At 35.1% G+C, this 23,661-nt stretch overlaps 1 protein-coding gene across 1 annotated transcript in view; it reads left to right on the forward strand.

The window, feature by feature from the left end:
- Positions 1-23,661, forward strand: part of LOC150108897 (uncharacterized) — a 62,799-nt gene that overhangs the window by 22,754 nt on the left and 16,384 nt on the right. The window lies entirely within an intron of this gene.

Here is a 23,661-nt window from a genome sequence, read left to right on the forward strand (position 1 = left end):
TGATGAATGCATTGAAAACTTTTGCTGCCAATTGCCTGACGTATACAATTTAACACCTTGGACTGCTTACGAAACAGTGGCGGCTCGTACATGAGCACTGCGACACTGCAGCACCCCCAAGGAAAAAATTAAAAAATTACATTTTGTCTGTGTTTATAAATAATAACAATACTTGCAACATTATATAAATGCAATACAACATGTTAAAGGTTACAGCTTATGTTTTGACATTGATTGAATAGTTAATAATTGGAATTATTCGATTAACGCTTTAGATTGCGAAACAAATGCACTGCGATCTAACGCCGATATTCGTTTGAGCTTATCATTGCACGTTACATCATTAGATACATGCTTGCACACGTTATTTCTGTGAGATATTATTATTATTATTATTCGACACCTCCAGGAAGTCCAAAGACTCATCGAGGGAGAGTGTGCCAACAGCATCGAACGATTGGTTCCCTTCCAACTACTAACCGCGCTCAAACTTACTTAACTGAGCCATTAGTAGCAGAGGCTCTACCAATCGACCAACCTTTGCCGGCAAATTGGTGCGTGTTCGTGGTGAACTATTTTTTGTAAATCTTATTTTATTTTGTTAAAATAACATATAATTATTTATTTATTATAGATACAAGGCTGAATTATGGCTAGTGTCACTGTTGAAAATATGAAAAGAATTATATTTTTTCAATTAGCGTTACACGAAACAAATACACTGCGATCTAATGCCGATATTCGTTTGCGCTTGTCATTGCTACGGAATTTATTATTGGTGTCTGTTCGTGTGAGGATGAAATATTTTTAATAAAGCAATTTTTTAATATGTAAATTTATTTATTAATAAATTCGTTACTGATTAAGAAATAAAAGGTGTTTTTTTTTTTTTTTTTTGTATATGCAGCAGCCCCACTTAAAATTTTCACCGGCCGCCACTGTTACGAAATGAAGCAAGGTGTTAAATTGCATACGTCAGGCAACTGGCAGCAAAAGTTTTCAATGCATTCATCATTTTGGTGTAGATTAAAATAAATATTTATCATAAAAATATGATTAATGTCATTTTAGTTCTTTTATAATCATTACATTAATTACGACTAAATTGTTGTAACCAAAATGTTGTGGCTGCAACATTAAGTGATACTACAGATTTCGATCTTTTTAAAACCACTCAAAAAGAAAACATAAAAAGAACGATTCTCCAGGACATGACTCACCACTGGTATTCAGCAGAAAAACCAGGAGCTACCATCAACTCAAAGTTTAATCTCTGTGTCCTCAAGACCGGCCACACAAGACCAATCAAGTTTAGCCATGGCATAAATCTTACCCATCTGCAAAATCTGTAAGATCAATGAAGCATCGCCAATGCATTTAATAAATTCTACGAACATTTCCAAATGTGAACTTTATAACAACCCAGAAAAGGTGCTGTATAAAATACATGCATTTGACCTCTGTGATCGGGTGTAATAATACCATGAGATGATAATAATAATAAAAAAAACGATAACACACATGGGAAAAAATATTTTATGCAATGTTAATTTCGTAATAACACTTGTAACCAACGTTACACAAAATAAATAAACAAGGAAACTGCAAACGTTTAATTAATCACACCAATATCAGCAAATAGAATTACGAGTATGCAACATAATATCAAACTTAGACTAATAGAGATCATTCAGTGACCGATCGGAAATGCTCCCTAGTCCTCAAAGCCTGCTTCAAATGTGTATAACATCAAACTCCGGGAGAAGCTCTAGCTAACACATGCCCGGGAGATGGAGAAGACATTAGATTCCGGGACGTTCCTAGTAACTCTATGAAAGTTCTCAACTCTAAGAACTTCATGGGCTCGAAGTTCTTGTGAACATGAGTCACCAATTACTTAATACAGTCAATTCACCCAACAATGTGCGTGCATAATAAATGACAAATTATATCAGAAATGTGTTTAAAAACTGTTGAGTGTACACTAGATAGATGATTTAATAAGAAATGGAATAATTTTGTAATTAATTTTCTTGAATTATTATTAGTAGTAGTAGTAGTATAGTATTTATTATGTGACACCTCTAAGGAATCAAAGGCTGATCATGGGGAGGGCACTAAACAACCCCCCCCACAACTGACGCGCGCTCTCCATACACAATGGCACTATCCACAACGCCATCTACCGCAGAACAACAGTATTTTTTGAACGAAAATTGAAACAACGCATATAAAGATTCCTCTATCTATTTATGCTTCAAATTCAAATATCTACTCTATAATATAAAATGATAAGCCTTTTTTGTAACGTTTTTGTGAAACGTTTTTTGTCAAGATTATTTGAAACGTTTTGAAACTCAGGGACTACCCTGAGTGTCGAGTCTTCAAAATTCGAGTCATCAGAATTCAAGGAGAACTGGCCTACCAGTCCGCAACTCGGGGAGTTGGGTGCTGAAGGTGCCAGGGTGGCGGACCCCCCCCCCTTTTCGAGTTTTCAAAATTCGAGTCATCAGAATTCAAGGAGAACCGGCCGACCAGTCCGGAACTTGGGGGGGGGGGGACGTTGTAGGCGTCAGGGGGACGGGGCCCCCCTAGTATTTATATAAATTTTTTAAATGGATTGCATTTGCAAGTACTGTATACATATGGGAGAGTGAGTATAAACTATCAAGTCTTCGGTCTCCAACCAACAGGCTGTGGGTTTAAATCCCACTGTGGCATGGATGTTGTTGAGTCATTAAGTGACAAACGATTTTCGCACCTGGTATTGCTAAAGATATGAAGACGCGAAAAAGCATTATGCTTAGTATGAAGAATCCCGTTAACCTTCAGCACATCTACGGTAAATGGATGACAAGTTTCTTTGGATGCGATTCAGATTTAAATAATAATAATAATAATAATAATAATAATAATAATAATAATATAGTGTAATTAGATATTTTTGGCAGCCGGAGCAAAATGCTAACCATGAGACCTCGTCAAATTAAGATGCCTCTTAATTTTTAAATTATATTTCCAGATCATTCATTTAAAAAGAATGCATGAATATATAAATGTTAACAACTTTTACTTTTTATGTTTAACTCTATTTTTATGTAAATGGCAAGTTTTGTCAAAGCTTGCCATTTACACAAAGTGTTCCCCTGCCATCTTGGCACCTTCATAGTGCATTTCAACGAACGCTGGGTCATGAGCCCTTCGTTCGTTTCTCGTCAGAGGAATCGTTATATAGACTTTTTCAATTGAAGGTGAGTCATACGGAAGTAGCAGATTTTTTTTTTTAACTTCGGGAAACTCGAGTTTTTTTTTTTTAAATACCATGTAGTGAGTTGTGAATGGTGCAGTATACACAGATCATGCAGTGTTATGTAGAGTAGAATGGCCTACCACGATGAGTTCTACCATGGAAGTGCCTAATAATAATAAATTGTTGTGCGCCGACTATTAACGGAGGGATCACTCCGAGCATGGAGTGGTTTCTCTACTCTTTCAGTCCTGGTAATGAGGTAAATAAATCATTTACGTTTATCACATTTCTTACTTTTTTCCAAATAATATTTATTTGACTGAAAGCGAATTAACAGCGATACCTGAAATAATGCGCCGATTCTGTATTAGTAATTTTTATAGGAATAGTTGTTCAGTCTGCAATAATAGACAAAAATTTAATAGCAGCCAATAGTGTCAGACTTGCTGGAAAACACTTATTATTACGAACCAAAAATTGGGACACATGACTTAGCCATTTTATCTGAGCACTGTATTATTGTTATTCCTAATGTTATATGGTGCCAAGATCATTTTGACAATGGCGCACAAATATTAAAGCAACATTTAATTAAAGCACCAGAACTGGATTGCTCATACAAGATGCAAAAGAAAGGGATGTGATGAATGCCTCATTCCTCCAACATATTTTATACATTAATTAACCTTTTTTTTTTCTTTTTCTTTTTTTGAAGGAGTAATGAGATTTTTTTTAAAGTTTGCCCTTTTCGTTTATTTTTATTTTATGGTTAAGTTATCGACTGGAGAGCAGTTAAGTGTTTAGTGGGTTAATTAATACTGCATGATAAAAAGGGTTATGGATGACACGAAGTAACTCAAATCGCAGTTGAAGATCTGTTTTAAGCTACTACACCTCGTGATCAATCCTAGCCAATTCAAAACTTCCGTAATCGCGATGTTTCTCCAGCCCCTGTGATTATTCATTTTTATAGCTCTTTATCCAATATTTTTATTGCGATACTTAGTAAGCAGTTGCTATTCCCAAAATCTTGGAATATTTAGGGCATTCCGATGAGTTATGAGGACAGCAGGAAGAACCTTTTAATTCAAAACGTATGGTCCGCGTAAGTATGTCCTTTTGCTATGTTCAGATTCAACGCTGTATCTGATAATTGTTAGTTTTTTTTTTTTCGATTTTCTTTCTGTGTCATTTTCTCATTTTAATGTATTCCCAAAATTAGTGTTTGTTAACTTTGTAACAATAATGTTTCATGCAGGGGGGGGGGGGGAATAGAAATAATCCGTTTGTTCTCACAAGATAATAATCATCTAAAACAGGAAAACATTTATGCAATGCTCTCTCTCTTTCTCTCTCTCACTCTTTCTCTTTATTGAGAGGATTCTTAGCCACCGGAACATGCCTATTAGTTCCAGTGACGTCTTTTTGAGCAGCATAAATGTGTTTTCCCAAGGTTTATGATACATGACTAAAGAAAACATCTCGTATGACGAAAGTAAGAAGTATATTTATGACAGTTTTGCCTTTTGTAAAGAAGACGCGTGTTATATACGTGCTGAGCTCTTCTTTACAGTAGTTATTGTTCAGCACAAGCAAGTTTCCATAACATAATGTATTCCTCTTAAGCTTAGCCTTTATTTAGAAAAGTGTTTCCTACATCGAAATGTAGCGACCATGACTGTGAACGTACAAAACCAACAAACGATTACTAAGAAAATAGCTTCAAGGGAATACGAATAGGACTATAATTACTGTAATGGAACTTACGAGTAAAGATTTATTTTGTGACTTAGCCTTATTATATGCACAGGCCGGGCCGGAGGTACGCAAATAAAACTTCTGCCACATGCATCAGATTAAAAAAAAATGCTAATATATAAAATTAATTCTAACAAAATAAAATAAATCTCTAACGTTTTTCTTCAAAAGGAGTAGGAAAACTTCTTTTCACCTACAGACCTGTCAACTTTTTGGAAATCTGTGGGCAAATGGTCTCCTTTCTCAAGCAGTCACCGATTATATAATTCGTTTAGCTAGTGAACTGTTTATTTTCATTCCAGAAATTTCAATAAGAATCACTACAATAATTATAGAAATTTGAATATAAAAATTTTCATATAGTTTTTGTATAATCAAAATTTTAATCTCTGAATATTAATTAACTTAGCTAGTTATCATCAAAAGGTTTTACATTATTATTGTTTTTATTTATAAATGTATTTATTTATTTATTCATGCTTCACAGGTTTATTATAAGTTGTGCAAACAACAAATAACAAAGCAGTTTTCTGATAACAGTTTCGTTTATTTATTTATTTATTTTTATGACTGTCAATTTTGATATACTGTTTCTCTTGTTAGCATTCCGTTGAGGTAGATTATTTTAACTTCATTTCGCGATATTCGAGTCCCAGTCCCTGTATGTTGTGTTAGGAGTGGGAGTGAGAAATTAAAAGTCCAAGTTCTAGCATTCTTTTATTTATTTTGTGTTTATTTGAATTCCATCCAAGAAAGATTATTGTACCTATTGTACAGATGGAACCGTGGGGTAGATACGGATTACATAATGAGTGAGCCCTAGAGACCAAACATGGACCTTTTTTAAGGCACATCAGACTTCCAATAAGCAGAGTTGCCGTTTCAAGCAAGGTGATTAATTCCATCTACTACCTAAACACATTCAAAAAGCTGAGGGTGCTAATGGATGGCATTTATGATCAAAATCAGCGTCAATTTAAAAAACGACACAGACTATTTTCCATTTCATCATCATCAACATCATTGTTATTATTATTTTTTACGCATTGACAAATTGCTGCAAAATACGCATCTAATTATACAGTGAAGCTTCTCAATTACGACATGTCCGTCGCAACCGAACTGAAACAGAATTTCCTGTGTAAACCCAAAGTCAAACTGCAGATTTATTAAGTAAACAAGTCAGGAAAAACCCTGGGAAGGATTTAAATTCTCTTAATAGTATTTTCGGATTTATTTAAATAAATAATAAAAACTGGAAAGAAGCGAAGCGTGAAGGTTTTAGATCAGAAGAGAGGTAAAGACGGAAGTAGAAAGGAACTACTGAAAACCGAAATATATATGCTGAAATCTAGACACGAGTGAACATGACAAATGAAAGTAAATAAATTTATTTTATTCACTTTCATTAACTGAACTATGTTCATTACAGTGGTTTATGTTCTGCCATCTAGTGTCAAAGTATGTCATTATTTAAGAAGTCTTTTTTTAATATATTTTTTTAATAATAATTTTTTTATTGATTTCTAAAATATTTACACGATTACAATAATCGTCTTTAGTGACATTCCAGATTGCAATTTTTACAAAATTCAATATTAAGTGCTGCATATGTGATTCATTTTCTACAATGCATTCAGTGGCGGATTAAGAATAGTTGGGGCCTCTAGGCAAATTATATTTGCCCCCCCCCCAAAACAAAATAATAATAAAATAATTTTAAAAAATAAAAGTTAGGTGACAAATAAATGAAATTTTGTACTTTTGAATTTTTTGAACTTCTGGATTTTTCTGCCTGTTGAAGGGTTAAAGGATAATAAATAATAAAACTTTTTATTTATTTTTTATTTTTATCAAAATTTTTTATCAGTTTTTTTTTACAATTGTACAAAGTTTTTTTTTTTTACTTGCACTACACTCAAATAATGAAAACACGAAAAGTCACACTAAAAAGTTATTTTTGAAACAAACACCTCACTCTTACACGATTCAATAACAAATGAAGTTAAGGAGCAACCAGGCGAAACTTCCTATCTCGGTAATGCAATCAGTTTTCGTGACCTCGAAGTTGTAAACAGCGCCGTGCGCCGACATTGGTAATGCGGTTTAATTTAAAGCGCAGATAGCGCGCGCTGTTCAACATACAAAATACGAAGCTTGTCAACTAGCACCGACATTGGTATTGCGGCATTATTTAAAGCGTAGATAGTATGAAGAGAATGAGATCAGCCTTCACTATTTATGTTGTTGTTACTGTTTATGGATGAGATGTAGGAATTGGATACTGGTGATTTGTGATGTGTATATTAGTGATAACGGTATATTAACTTTGTTGGTATATTTTCCAGAGTTCGTGTTTTAATGCTCTTTAGTTGTCTATGTGCTTTAAGTTTCTTGGTAGGTTGTTGAGTAGCGTGGGTATCTGATGTGATCTCACAAAAGAACCGTAAGAGTTGTTGAAGGGTGTAGGGTTGTAGAGAGTTGTACGTCGTGCTATATGACATGTGTCTCTGTGATAGGTGATGTTGAAGTAATTCCTTATTAATGTTATGTAGTGTTTTAGATTTTTAATGCTCAGGATTCTATGTATATCCATGTGCTGGTCGGATGTGCTGGTTAAAGTGACTGTGTCCAAATCACTGTTGACACAATTTTCCTATGTAATATTTCAAATTTTGTTAGGTGGCTTTTTGATGTGTTTGCATAGACTGTTATACCGTATTTGAATAGGAATTCGCAGATACCGTGATATAGGAGTTTTTTTTATGTTAGATGGAATAATGCCTTTTACTTGGATGAGTTTTGCTGCGATGATGCGGAGTTTGATAGTAAGGTACTCTATGTGTTTTGTCAATTTAAGTCAATAATAATAATAATAATAATAATAATAATAATAATAATAATAATAATAATAATAATAATAAAAAGAGATCTTCTCCTCAAAGAAATCGTCCAATCATTCCTTGATTGACATTTACCTGTCGTATATTGTCTATCCAGTTTATAGTAGGTCTGCCTCTTTTTCGAGTTTCTGGAATAAGTCCTTCAAGAATTTGCATTGGGAAACCATTAGATCTGCTGATATGACCAAACCAGAAAAGTTGTTTCTTTCGAATTATTGTTATGATGCCATTCCCTTGTACCTACGAGAGAATTGATTCTTCCTCTTACTTCAAAATCTGATATGATCGCTGTATGGTATCTTTAGGAGTTGTCTATAGCAACTCATTTCAAATGCTATCAACCTCTTCGTCTTAAATCCAAGTTTCATTTCCGTATAGGAGTCTGAATTAACAAGTGCAACATATTACGTAACATGTTTGTAACTGTTTCTTATCTGTCCACAGTAGTTTTACTTTTTGGCGCGCTGTTGTTGCTTTTGCAATTTTTGTTCTAATATAATGTTTTGATCTTCCATGTTTATTATAGATATTGCCTAGATATTTAAACTTGATGATTTTCTTAGATGGGCATATCCTTGCGTAGGATTTTTTTTTTTAGATTCGACCACAGCACTTCCTTCCTTCTGCACAGATATTTGTCATTGTTTTTGAGGTTTGGGTACTTGTGGTTAAGCCATATTTTTAAGAGTATGAGCTAATTTTGTGGTGATTTACTTCTGATTTGTTTATCGCTAGGAGATCGCCATCATCATCAAGTTTAGATGGTTTATTCCTCTTCCTCCTATTGTGGCTCCAATATCACAGTTCTCCAACGCTTCATTTACAACAAATTCGAGGAAGCGTTGTATATAACACTGGTGATAATTTGCATTCGTCTCACTATTGGAAAGGGAGTGCTATAGTTCCCCTTGATTTAACCATCATTTCAGATGTTTAGTACAGAGATTCAACTAGTCGTATTATTTTGTTATCTATTCCATCATATTATAGAAATTTCTAAAGGGCATCATTCCAAATAGAATCAAAGATTTTCTGTATGTCAATAAAAAGTATCGCACATAATTTATTATGTTCTATATATTTTCCTCTAATGTTATGGATATATATGGTCAGTTGTACTCCTAGTCTTTCTAAATCCGGCCTGGAAGTCTAAAAATGTGGATTTAATTTGAAGAAGGATTAACAGTGCAGATCGGAAATTTATAAGATATAGTAAACTGGGTTTAATTATAATTAAATTAATGGCAAGATTTATTAAAAAGTCGAATAATTTTCAACATCGATGAGCATCTCTAAGGAACGTTTATATATATAAACTGATCTTGTTTATGACTGGTCTTTTTGCAGTGAACTATATATGTGGAGATGACAGCGGATTACACAGGTCCACCCCACTCCGGTTCACGGATATTTGCAGTATTTCTGATGATCTTCATGTCGAATACCCCCCCCCCGTAGGTCCCCAGGAGTGATTGAAATAAGATAAACGACAGGTGAAAGGACTAGCGAATGTGAGTGGAGAAAGCTCATCCATTGCATTTGAAAATTAAGAAAGCTTTTGAACAGGATGAAATGCAGCCTGAATAACCTGTCCAGAATCCCAAGTATTTTGAAGTTATGCTGAGAGATTTTTATCTCACCGACTGTCGCTAAGTACTGTCCATGAAATGGAAGCATCAAGAAAAACCTTACTAGTTACTCTCAAAATCAAGGAATGCAACAGCTTTAATATTTGCAAGAAGTTATCTTGTCTCTGTCTGGGATCACACTAAGAATCGATCAGTGTACTGTACACTTTTTTTGTCTTCTTCGTAATGTAATGTTACAAAACTCCTAGGTCATGTTATATGGGAACGATGATACCAAAGATGAACTACATCTTTCAGTTTTCGTAACTGAAATCAATTTCGTTGACTCTGGGCACAACAGTGAAGGACAACTGAATAATATTACCAGATTATCCATCAAAGTATGTCCTCAAACCTTGGTAACATTTGGTTTGCAGTAGTAATAAAGAATGCCGGTTCTTTCCTTCAGAACTACAGGAATGGATTTAAGGATAGTAGCGTACAATGGAAGACGTAAAGATCATTATAAAAGCTTTTTAAATAAAAGTAAATAGGTCGATCTCAATTATATTTTACAGTATATATATATATATATATTTTTATTTTTTTATTTTTTTTTTTTATAGTTATATAGTTATCTATATGTTACGGTTAAAGTGAATAATTAGAATTAATCACTTTAACCGGTTAAAGTGAATAATTCATAGAGGAGTCTGATAAATGTAATAAAAACATGCTTATAGGTTTTCATTCTCAATAATAGAAATTATAACAGCTTTGGTTAGGTTAGGTTAGTTTATAATGGAAAAAGTAAGGAAAGTACTTTTTTTGCACTCAATGAAATCAGAAATCATTATAAACTAACCTAATCTCCATTCATCTGCCCTCAACAAATAAAAGTTGTTGAGGGCAGATGAATGGAGATAATAGATAAACGTCGTTGCTGTACCTCTTTCCTCATCAATGGAGAAAAACACTGATCAGTTCCTCTCTGATTTATCTATATCCCCATTCATCTACCCATAACAACTTTTATTTTGTTATCCCCATTTATCTGCCCGCAATCATTAAGCTCGGTCCACAACAACGTTTAATTTTCATCCCCATTAATATGCCCACGAAAAACTACGACTACACTCCGGTTCGATATGCGCCATCCAGGTTAGTTTAGATTAGTTTAGGTTAAGTTAGGTTAGTTTATAATGATTTCTCATTTCATTGAGTGCAAAGGAAGTACTTTCCTTACTTTTTTCATTATAAAGTAACCTAAACTAACCTAACCAATAAAGGTCAGATTAGGTTAGGTTAGGTTAGGTTAGGTTAGTGTATAATGATTAATTCTCGTAAATTATTCACTTTAATCGGTAATTATTAATAATAACCGGATTTATCACTTTAACCATAACATATATATATATATATATATATATATATATATATAATGTGACTCCCCAGAACGAAAGGTTGTAAACTATAGTACATTAGCACAATAATAAGCGGGGAAGGATTTTTTTTCTTTATTATTTATTATGTTGTGCGTATTATATTTTTGTATTTTTTATATAATCCGAAACCCTTCTCTGAACTTTTTTTGAAAAAAAAACGTGTTAGATCCATTCGCCGGGGATCCGCAGCCATTATAGACCTTCAATAAGCAGGGCTGCGGATCCCCGGCGAATGGATCTAACACGTTTTTTTCCTCCCGGAAACTCAAGTTTTCCATCTAGCAAACAGACAAATCGATCAAAAGTAAACATACAATAAACAGAAATAACATACTGGCTTCATGGTCTAAGCTCCAACCGTAATTCCAATCAAAGCTCACTCGATTAAAACTTAAAACACGCAACACCACCCAGTTGCGATATACTTCCTAAAATATTAAAGTGCACCACGCAGCTAACTTAATAGAGATAGTTTGACAGTTTTTTCTACTACACTGTCTCTCCTTATATCCCAATATGCAACCAAAATTGAAACAAATAGTATCACCTAATTGCAATTTAGTATGTATAATGTACACGAACTATATATGTTCATACAACAAGACACTTTACAACTAAGTTGAAAAGTTAAACAAAATCTTACAGAAGTCTTGGTGCTACATGCACGTAACATCAGCGGTGTTGGTTGAGTGAGTGGGACTACAACCGAAACTGGTGATCTTCCTCACTAAGATATGAATAAAATATGTCACATCCTTATGCGATGGATAACTCTCATTCAAGTAAAAAACCTTATAAAAGTTATTAATGTCTTGGAGGGGATACGAACCCGTTTCTCAAGACATAGCGTTATAGGTTAGTGATGTTCCTGCTTAGATGTAACAAAGCGCAGAGATATTCATAGCTTGCTTTTATAACACACTGTAAAGGTAAAGGACACAGCCCACAGCTTGGAAATTAGTCCGTATACAATCCATTCCCAAAGGGTGACAAATCACTGCCATCAAACTACCGCACTCACCTAGTCCTGTAATGGAGAGAACTATCAATTCCCAACTCCTACACTACCTCGAAGGCACCCAATTAATAACCAAGAACCAATATGGAAACCGTCGCTGCCGATCAACAGATCTACTCACATATATCACACATCTCTGGACAAATACTATGGAGACGTTTAGTGAATCTCAAGTAGTTGCACTTGATATCTCCAAAGCTTTTGACTGGGTCTGGCACAAAGGCTTACTGAACAAACTCCCATCATTTGGTCCGTCCTATGACTTCTGCAGTTGAAATACCACCTGTTCTGTCTAGACCAGTGGTCGCCAAAGGGGTCGATATGACATTGTTGGGGTGGATTCGGGCTCAGGGGCAGATTGGGGGTCGACAGAAAAATATAAGACATCATTGTATGGGTAATATTTAATTCAGTCAGATTACCTCCATGACAAAAGACATGGAGGTAATGACAACGCAATTAAGAGTGAATCGTGGGATCAGTACCTCCATCTTACAGGTCCATGAATAGGACCTGTAAGATGGAGTAAGGTCATGAAAATAATTACTGAGGCCAATCAAGTAGGCCAAAATGACGTATTTACCAATAAACGGATGTTGGTGGTTCCTGCCGGCCGGCTCAGTGGGAGCGAGATTGCAACATGTGCGTGGTTCTTATTTACTGATACTTACAAGTATTCGATCCCAGTCTCATTTTTGCGCATCGACATACAAGTGAGCGTTAATGTTCTAAAATTCATCAACATACATATTATAATTCAATCGTTATTCATTCACGAACTAAACTTCTCTATGTTGAAGAGTTGAGCAGTGCTGGTAGTAATACCAGTGATATTAATACCAGTAGTTTATTAATATCACTAGTAATACCAGTGATATTACTAGTGATAGTAATAGTAGTGGTAATAGTAATATAATAATATATACTATATTATACATACAAATAAACACTGTAACTATAAAATAAAGGATGGTTCCTTAACCTCTCGCCATTCGTCTAATGCTGGATTCCAAAAAGTTCTTTTGGAAAAAAGGCATTGCACTTCTTCCTTTCAATTAATAGACTTTACTCTAAAATCACCTCAGCCTACAGAACATCAATCACCACTGCCTTCAATTTTAATCTCCAACTCATCCTCCATATGGGGCTCAGATCATCATCATCATCATCTGTTCATTGGACATATACAGATGCCACATGATCACTCAAATGCTCAGTGATGTGCCACACAGTCTTCGCCATGTAGTCCTGTTGTATGCTTTTCTGGAGGATTCAACTCTGAAGATCAGTCTCTCTCTCTCTCTCTCTCTCTCTCTCGCACGCACACACACACACACACACACACACACACACACACACACACACACACACACACACACACACACACACACACACACACACACGCACACACACAATACATTCATCCATCCTACGGTCTACCCCTTCCTCTTTTTCCAGAAACTTTACCTTCTGTTACTGTTCTGAACAGTCCTCCTTCCATTCTTTCAATGTTTCCAGAATAGTTAACTTTATTCTGTCAACATCCTTAAGGAGCCTGCCTTCAAGTTCTACTGATCTTTTCTAACACCCATTCACTACGCCCTTCAGTATATGATATCTGCAACAGCCTTCTGTACACCACATCTCAAAAGCGGCTATCGTTTTCTTATCTGACTTCTTTAGTTTCCAAGGCTCACATCCATAAGTCGCTGTTGGAAAAACGACTGCATCCAAAATCCTGAACTTTGTTCCCGTGGAGATAGATCACTCCTTCTAGATTTTTAGACAGGTATCTGACTGTTGTTTTAGCCAGTCTTAATTTTCATGTGACGTCTTTTGAACAGCAATTCTTCACATTAATAATGGATCTAAGGTACTCAAACTTGCTTAATTCCTCAATTTCTTCCCCCATTAATGTACACTTGTTACTCAAAAGCTTCCGTCTTCATTTCCTTTGAGAACTATACTCTTTGTCTTGCTAGGATTGAGCTGAACTCCTCTGTTTTTATACAGTGAAACCTGTGGTGAATTCATCACTAAAAACACACGTACTAACCATAGTGATAAGTTTTAATACTTAAATATTTCATCCCAAATATCTTGGGACATCCTCAGTAGAGTATTTCAAACAATACTAGGAATAACATACAGTTAGGGCGCATGATTACAATGGAATCTCAATATGTGTGCAGTAACGTGCCATAGAAGTAAATTAAAATATAACTGAACAAATAAAAAAAAAACATATATAAAATAATATATATAAAGAGACTATTTTACACAATTTTGTATGACAATTTCCCATACTTTAGGAAAAGTAAGAACGTCGTTGCGGTTTAAATTTGGTCTGTGTAGTAGGGCTTCAGCACTTTATATAAACATTCATGCTTATATAAAGATCTATGTAAAAGTTTCGACTTTTCCCAATGGATCCCATGGTTTGGGTTTTCAACTCCGTGTTGAGAGAGACCAGATTTCTGCGGTTTGAAAAGACGAATGTGGTCTTGATGTTCCGAGATGCGTTTCTGAACAGATCTACCTATCTGTCCAAAGTAAGACAAATTGCAGGAGCATGGGATCTCATAAACGCCAGGTAACATCAGAGGTGAGAGTTTGTCCTTAGGAGAAGGTAACAAGTTATAGATCTGGTTGATGGGTTTGTAAGTAGTGACAAAATTTTATTTCTTCCTAATTTTTGAAAGACGTTCGGAGATGCCTTTGACATAAGATATGGGAATCCTATGGCCTTCTTCTTGTCTAGGTTGATGTGTGGGAAAGTGACTGATGGTTTTTTGAGTTGTTTTAAGATTATATCCATTTAGTATGGCTGTATTTTTGATTATTTCTAGTTCTTGGTTTAGAGATTCATCAGAGGAGCAGAATTTTTGTGCTCTGGTAACTAGTGATTTAATGATGCCAAATTTCTGAGATGAATGATGAGCGGAAGAATTGTGAATGTAGCGAATGTAGGCTTGCGATAGACAGACGTGGCGATGGAACCGTCTTCTTTTCTTTGAATGTGTAAATCCAGAAAGGAGATCCTGTTGAGATTCTTTTTCTAGAGTAAAGTTGATGTGAGGGTGAAGAAGGTTTATTTTATCTAGAAACAGTTGTAATTCATGTTCGGGATGATCCCAGACTGCAAAGACGTCGTCAACATATTCGAGCCAAATTTTTGGTTTGGGTTCAAAAGTGAAACTTTTTTCTTCCAGGTGTTCTAGAAACAGATTTGCTAAGTTTGGTGATAAAGGAGACCCCATTGCTGTTCCTTCTTCTTGCTTGTAAATTTTACCTTTCCAAGTGAAGTAACCGGATGTAATAATAAATTTGAATAATTCAACTATATCAGACGGAAATGTTTGAGTTAATAATTCTATTGTTTCTTTATGGGGAATGTTAGTGAAGAGGGAAACAATGTCGAAGGTAATTAACAAGTCAGTTTTTAACAGTTGAATGTCTTTTATTTTTGCGTGAAACTCTGTGGAATTTTTGATTGAAGAGGCTAAGTTTCACGCAAAAATAAAAGACATTCAACTGTTAAAAATTGTTGAATTAGCACAATGCAATAATTCCCGTAGCTAGTAAGGGAACTGTAATTTGAGGAATAAATATGCGTTTTCGAACTCCACAAAAGCATTTCACTGGAATTTAAGAACTGTAGTTCGGATCTAAACATAACTAAGTGTTTGGTTTAGTTGTGCTTTTAAGAATCTCTGGGTGTTTTCATTAACTTCGCTAATCTATTTTTTTTTTGTTTTTGTTTTTTCCCAAATGAGAGGGAGGCGTAGAAACGTTTTGGCATTACAGCAGCTGCCAATGACGCCAGTAGCAGGATATTTTTGTAATTATAGATATTTTCACACTATAAAAGACGTCCAGTTACGGATCTGCTAAGTGCTAAGAGCCTAACTATGCAGCGGATATTTCCTTTCAAATTAGTTCCAATATCATTAATGTACAAAATAAACAACAGAGGACCAAATACCGAGCCCTGAGGTACACCACTAGTCACTTGCCTTCTACTGGACTCAACTTCTCCATAAACCACTCTTTGATATCTATCCATCAGTCACCCTCTAATCCAAATCACCAGCTTTGGATCCATACCTATTTGCTTCAATCTATGCAAAAGAGTTCCATGTGGAATCCTGTCAAATGCCTTTGCAAAGTTCAGGCAAGACCTATCCTTCACAAAACCATATTGCCCCTTCTAAAGTATCATATTTCTATCCACCTAGTCCTGAATTCTAATTTTTATCAATTTCTCCAAAAACCTCTCCAATCACTCCTGATATACTGATTAGCCTATAATTTACTACTTCTGTCTTGGAGCCTCCCTTATGCAATGGAATGATTCCCCCCCCCCCTCTTTCCACTCTATTAGCTGGTCAGAGGAGGTGCTAATTCTCATGCACATTTTCCTAACACATGTAACGATATGCCATCTAATCCTATGCCAGTATTAGCATTAAGGTTCTATAATATACTAAGCACCTCAATTTCTTCTATCTCCACACTTTCATTATTAAGTGACACATTGGACACTGCAATATTACAACCAAGATGGAACACTTTTTCAAAATGATCATTAAGTAACTCAACTATTTGAATTGCTTCTGCTACTTCCCCACCAACACTTTTTAAAGACATCCTCCCATATTCCTCCTTTTACTTGACACGTAAGAACCCCCCCTCCCCCTTAGAATTTCTCTTGGACTCATCAGCTAGCTTTCACACGGGTATTACTTTTTCCTTTGTACTTCCTCCGCAACCTTTTCTTTATCTGCAACTTCTTCTTAATAATACTATTTATCCATCTTACTCCTATCATTTCTCCTAACTCTGGGAATACAGTATGATACTGCTTTTCTTCAACACTCTATGATAATTTCTCACACACCATCAACATCTCTCCCCTTCAAATTCTCATGCTATAGCACTGCTGAAAGCTGACTTCCGAGCTTGTCAAAACCACCAGCCTTGTAATTCCATGTATACCCTTTCTTAACAGAATATTCAGCACTTCTTACAATCTCCCTGGTCAGGACCACAGATCCAACACTCTCAAACCTCTTTTCCCTTCCATTACATACTTTCTCAGGTTTATCTTTTAACAACTGTATACACTCCATTTCCTTCTTTCCATGTGACCATTCCTTCTCCCAATCTATGTCCTCATAATGAACACCAAAACCCTTTCTGATGCAATAAATAAATTAAAATAAAATAATTATCAATCAATAATATGCTAAATCAATCATCCAACCACATGTCGACACCATATAATACCACTGAAAGCCTTAACGCCTAAAGTCAAAAGTTCCCATAAGCAAGAGCTATGGGAACATACACAACTACAGCAATTAGAATTCACAGACGTGCTCATGTAAGTAACAACGGTAATTTTCTTAGGCCTAACTATGATATAAAGCTGCTTATTTATTGATTTTTGATTTTATATTACGGAGGTGATGCACAATAACATCAACACGTACATTATATACAACGTATATAAAACTGTTAGCATACCTTATTTATCCAACACAGGCTTGTTTGGTATATTAATAACTGCTGCTTTTTTTCACAACGTAAGGAGTACAAATCACACATATAAAACATTTCAATCTCACTCACATTCAGGTGATAACTTTTCTCCCTCTGGCGATCACAAAATAAAATTTTCATTCTCATTAACTCTTTAACACTTTATTTAATATATTATGTATACATTATCGATACGTAAAAAACCTGTATTCAGTAATAACACATAACCTTATTAAGAATCCTTAATCAAGTTATTTGTCATCCCTGAATACAGCATTTTATGTAAATTATTATATACATATACCAATTATTTAGGAGAATTATACAGAAGTAATGTTGGAAAAAAAATTAAATCCTTATTGCTGCTTTATAGCCTTCAACCAAGCGTTGGCTCAGTAAGCAAAAATAAATTATTGAAATATTAAAAAAAAAAAAAATCAGGAAAAAAAAATTCATCACTTTGGACTCACGTTTACATTTAGCTGTTCCTGGTACAAACATATCACATCCATAATTGTCCAAAAAAACAAGGTGTATCTTATATAGAAATAGTGAATATCAAAGATCGAACATTATTTCAAAGCCGAATGTATGTAGAAACTATCTAGGTTTCGTAATTTTAACCAGAGAATCTATGAGAATAGAATTCTCTCATCAGAGTTGTCCTAGTTTGCATTACATAAAAAGAGCACGACTGCTGCCCAAGCGTCAGTATCATTTATTATTCACCTTTTATTAGTGCATTAGATAAATGTTTCACTGGCCTGAGAGCCATTTCGGACTGGTTGGTTCTCTTTAGAGACCACTATATAAATAAAGAGTCTTCTACAAAAACTAGTTGATCCCTCTGAACTCAGTGATTGATCCGAAGGATCATTTAAACACGTAACTCTTGATCACTCAAAGATATTCAGTGGTGGTTCTACTCCGTGACAGGCTCACCCTACCACCGAATAGAACGGCTTACCTTCCACGGAAATGCACCCACTGAAAGGCATGATAAAGGACACGTCAGTAGAAGCTATACCATAGGCAATCATCTAATGGAATACAATGATCGCTACCGCACATTATTAAAGTGCCTTCTAAAAAAAACTAGGACGATCCCTCAGATCACCCAATGAATGAGTGACCCGAAGGATAATTTTAACTCATAACTCTCGATCACTCAATGATACTCAGTGGTGGTTCAACTCAATGAGAAGCTCACCCTATCACTGACCACAACCACTCATGTCCCAGAGAAAAGAATTCATCGAGGCTCTCCAATAAAGGATCACTTAGACGAACACCCCAGGAAGCTCAAGAGAGCAAAAACTGTCACTCAATACTAAAGCAATCAATGTCACAGAGTTGTATTTTTCATAAGTGAACTCTCGGCCAGTACATAAAAGTAATTAATAAAGAAAGAGCAATACGGCTTCATTTCACATCGTAAATTATATAGATAGTTGATATTGAAGATCCAATATTACTTCGAAGTCGAATGTATGCAGAGACTGTGAAAGTTTCCTAATTTTGACAGGTATTTTGAAGCCGTATCTTTCTTTCTTCAGTAATTACTACTGATATCCTTTTCGATCAAGAGACGACTGCTAGTCTGAACAACTACTAACCTTTCTAACGAATGAAATGAACTTAATCCGAATGAAATGAAACGAACTTAATTCCGAATGAACTTAATCCTTAGAATATTGTGTTCATATTTGAAATGGTCCGTGAAAACCATCCCAAAAATCCTCAATGGCGTCCAAAAGACGATGATTCGGAATTAAGTTCGTTTGATTTCTGAGGACGAGAAATATAACAAACTTTCCGGTAAAAATCCACATTTTCCACTATTTGTTGACAAATGTTATTGAGTTTAAACCCTCGTTTTGCATATATTATAATAATTTCATTAGGAGAGTGAAATAAACAGAAATACAATGACTGAGTTAAACAACAAGCAAATTAATGGAAATAGTAAAATAACACACAATATCTGAAATTCCATTAAACAAATAGTTAAACGGATACTACATATACCATTCACTGAATTAGAAACTTTTATTTAATACCATGTTGGATTCTTTAGCTTGAATTACAGCCCATATGTGGTTTGGCATAGATTCCACAAGGTGTTTGATTAATGTACGTCTACAACATCCCAGGCGTTCGCCAGACAGTCCTTTTACAGGCTCAGATTTGACGGAGGAGGATTCTGATTATGCGTCTGTTTTTCTAACATGTCCTATACATTCTCAGTGGGATTCAGATCCAAGCTTTGTGGCAGGCAGGGATGATGACAGAAGTAGCCGCCATACTCTCTGTACTACTGCTGAACAACCTTGCACGATGGACAGTAGCATTGATAAAAAGTCAACTTTGCAGAATGGGCTTGATCGGCAATAATGTTCAGATATTACTTGGAGGACACCCACCTGACCTTCCAGCAATATCAGTGGATTCGTTCAGTATCAACAGAACATGCTCCACACAATGACACCACTTCCAGAAGCTTGAGTTGTGCTTATAAGACATACTGGCTTCACTGCATCATGTGGCTCCTGACAAACTCTTTGCGTGCCATCGATACAGAACAAGGTGTACTGTGACTGGTCGACCACATGCCTTTTTTAGTCTTCCAGTGTCCAGTCACTGTGTTTCTGACACCACTGCAGACGAACTTTCCTGTTCTTAGCAGAAATCAGTGGTTTCTGTATTGCATGAGACTGCCAATACCTATCATCTTCAATACCTATCCTCTTTAATTCCCGACCACTATCTTCCCGAACTAAGTTCGGGAAAATATGAGTCTAGAACAGACTTCACAAGTGTGTCGGTCAATTGCTGTACACAGAAATTTCTATTTGTCCGTACAAGCTTTCTTAGACAACGACGATCTCGTGGCTGAAAAACTATCTTATGCCTCTTGGACAAGCAATGTGGGCTATTTTTTTTACTGATTAAACACTCGGGATATCTCACCTTTTGAGAAACCAGTCAGCTTGCTGGTTTCAAAATCATGGCTCCAGCCAGACGGATGTCCACATGATGCCCTTTATCGAACTTCTAAAGATCCGTTTTTTTTTTTTCATGTGATGAACACTGTTGAACATTACTGACCACAGCATTCTTAAATGGTTGAAGAGAACACATGATGAAGCACGTGACCAAGAACGTTTCTGGGATGTGTGTAATACATACAAAACTGGTAATGGTTTAAACACAATAAATTTATTTAAAATGAAGCTTTCATGGGGAATTTATACCGAACTTAAAAGTTTGATGTATCTCATATAGAAAAGGCCAAAAGAGAGACCTTTTCTATATGTACTTCTATAGACAGTGTTCTACTGAATTGGCGTCTATCATTCACATGCTTTCTTTTAAGCCAGTCATAACATAAGTAGCAATGCTCGAAATGAAATCATGCTTCAACTGCAAACCCACGAAATCTGCTTCTCTACTTTCAGTCGATCTGCCTCTGTCCTTTGGAACAGCCACTATCTTGAAAAAAAAAAAAAAAAAAAAATCTTCTCTTAGCATCTGCCACGTCACTAATGCATTATATGCTCTGAAATCTCGTATGCGGGAATGATTTTTTAAAAATTTGTTACATTTACTGTACTGTATATAATTTTCACTCTTCCTTTTATTCATGATAGCAGATGGGTAATATGCGAAAGTCAGTGCAGCATACACAAAAATGTTCCACGAGACTTCATCACACGTCAGATGGCGCAATTGGTAGCGAAATCTTATGATATATTTGTAATTCTTTCCTCCTCAGTTTTTCGATCATATCATGTCAATTTTCTTGGTCTTACATATAGTAATTACAGATGAGTGTGGTAGATTATTATTATTATTATTATTATTATTATTATATCACAGAGGGCGCTGTGTAGGCAGACGGATGCACGCTGATGTTATTGCTGCTCCCGTTTTTATAGGTTTAAAGTGGTTTTAATTCATGTTTTTAATTTGAAAGTGCTACTACTACTTAATTCTTCTAGTCACGCTGAAAACAGGGACGTTTAAATCATCAAAATCGGCTAAGTAATATCCAAAATTTCAGTGCTGAAAGTCAGTGTGAACTACTGTCATCAACCAAGAAAGGACGTTGCCATTTTAAAAGTCGCTAACGGGAAGAAAGTCTAAAAGTCCCCTAGACAGCGAAGGTCAAGTACAATGAGCTGTAACAAGTGCAATAAGCCAATAAACGACGGAGGAGACGGGCCGCATTGTTTGGATGTGACAGAAAACAACACTTCCAATATTGAGGGATCTCAGAAAGCAAATGGAGCCGCGAAACGGACCAAATGGCGCTGTCTACAATGCCGTGAGAAAATGAAGAACAAAGAACAGACACCAAAGAAAAAGCAACGATGCACATCAAGGTAAGCCGCTTCTTGATCCCAAAATTACAGATAACTTTGATTCATTCAAACTCATGGTTAAAGACTTGCTAAAACACACATGGAGCAAATCAACAAAAAATTTGAGAAGTATGAACGTTGCATACAGTTCAATAGCGTGACCTCTGAAGAAATGTTAGGAACGTGCGAGAATTAGACCTCCCAGATGAGTCTTTGACTCCATGAGGTCTTGGGGGTAATAATAATAATAATAATAAAGACAAAATGAACGGTAGCGATAGAAACACTCAAGCGCGAAAAGGAAGAACTGTGGAAAGAGATAAACACACTCAAAGTGTCAAATGGAGCACATGCTACAAAAAGAAAGAAAAAATAACTTCAAGTTGAGGGAATAACAAAAGAAAAGACAGAAGATTTAAGCAGCATAATGCAACTGATCGGCAGCAAAATTAGTATTCAATTCGCAACCACAGACACCACCCCTATTAACCGAGGCCCACAAAAAAAAACTAACGCACACCATCATCACCACCGGTAGTATATATTGACTTTAACTCGTACGTGTTCTCATGGCCGATTTGCCTGTATGCGGAATGAAGAACACTACTACTTCCTCCCCATATGAAATCGGTTAACTCACCTTCAATTGAAAAAGTCCATAAAGATTTCTCTCCTCATGACGATAATCAAACTCAATTATTTTCCAGTTGAAGGGCATAACATACCGCTATTCTTCTAATTGTGCTACGGAGGCGCTTAATTGTCAAACTAATAATAATTTTTAATATTTTTTTATTTTTGCATTTTATCATTTACAGTTTATTTTAATTCACAGTTTACATTAACAGCTTATTTCTTTCTTTTCGTTTTTTACTTTTTTCAACATATAGCATGGACTGTTGAATGCATTTATTTGACTTTTGCACAATGCTGTTTTTTAAATAATAATAATTTTTTAATATTAATATTTTAACATTATTTTAACAACATTAAAAAAAATTAACATTTTAACATTATTTTAACAACATTTCAACAAATTAACATTTTAACATTATTTTAACAACATTTCAACAAATTAACATTTTAACATTATTTTAACAACATTTCAACAAATTAACATTTTAACATTATTTTAACAACATTTCAACAAATTAACATTTTAACATTATACTGTATTTTCATATGTTATATCATAATATTATTATATTATTACATTTTACATAGTAATATTCATATATTACAGAGTAATATTATTACTTAGTAATATTATGTATTCATATATTGCCTAGTAATATTATATATTCATAAATTGCCTAGTTATATTATATATTCATATATTGCCTTGTAACATTAGAAAAAAAACTGCTTTCGCCAAACATCGATTAACTCCGGAGCAGGCTAAAAATGCTTAGAAAAACTTCCTCTAGTTGGAGACTAGAATCGAATAATTCTTTCTTCGGAAGACGCCAGCATTACGGGACCAAAATAACTGGTAACTAGGTTGCACACACACACACACACACACACACACACACACACACACACACACACACACACACACACACACAAATATATATATTTGTGTGTATGTGTGCCATTTTAATTTATTAATTAGTAAGGTCTAATGAGGAAAAAATCAGTTTATTTGGTCATTAGGATAAAAAAAATACATATTAAATTAGAAGAAGTAGACTGTTTTCACCACATGTTACTGGTTAGTGGCTTCTTCAAGGTAAAAAATATAAATGTACAGTGAACAAATACAAGATATAAGTTAACAAGAAAAGGTGGCAGGAACCATTGTAGTATGA

Source organism: Typopeltis vanoorti, chromosome 2 (assembly GCF_054136105.1).
Source record: "Typopeltis vanoorti isolate ZY-2024b chromosome 2, IOZ_Tvanoo_1.0, whole genome shotgun sequence".
Classification (NCBI taxonomy): Eukaryota; Metazoa; Arthropoda; class Arachnida; order Uropygi; family Thelyphonidae; genus Typopeltis; species Typopeltis vanoorti.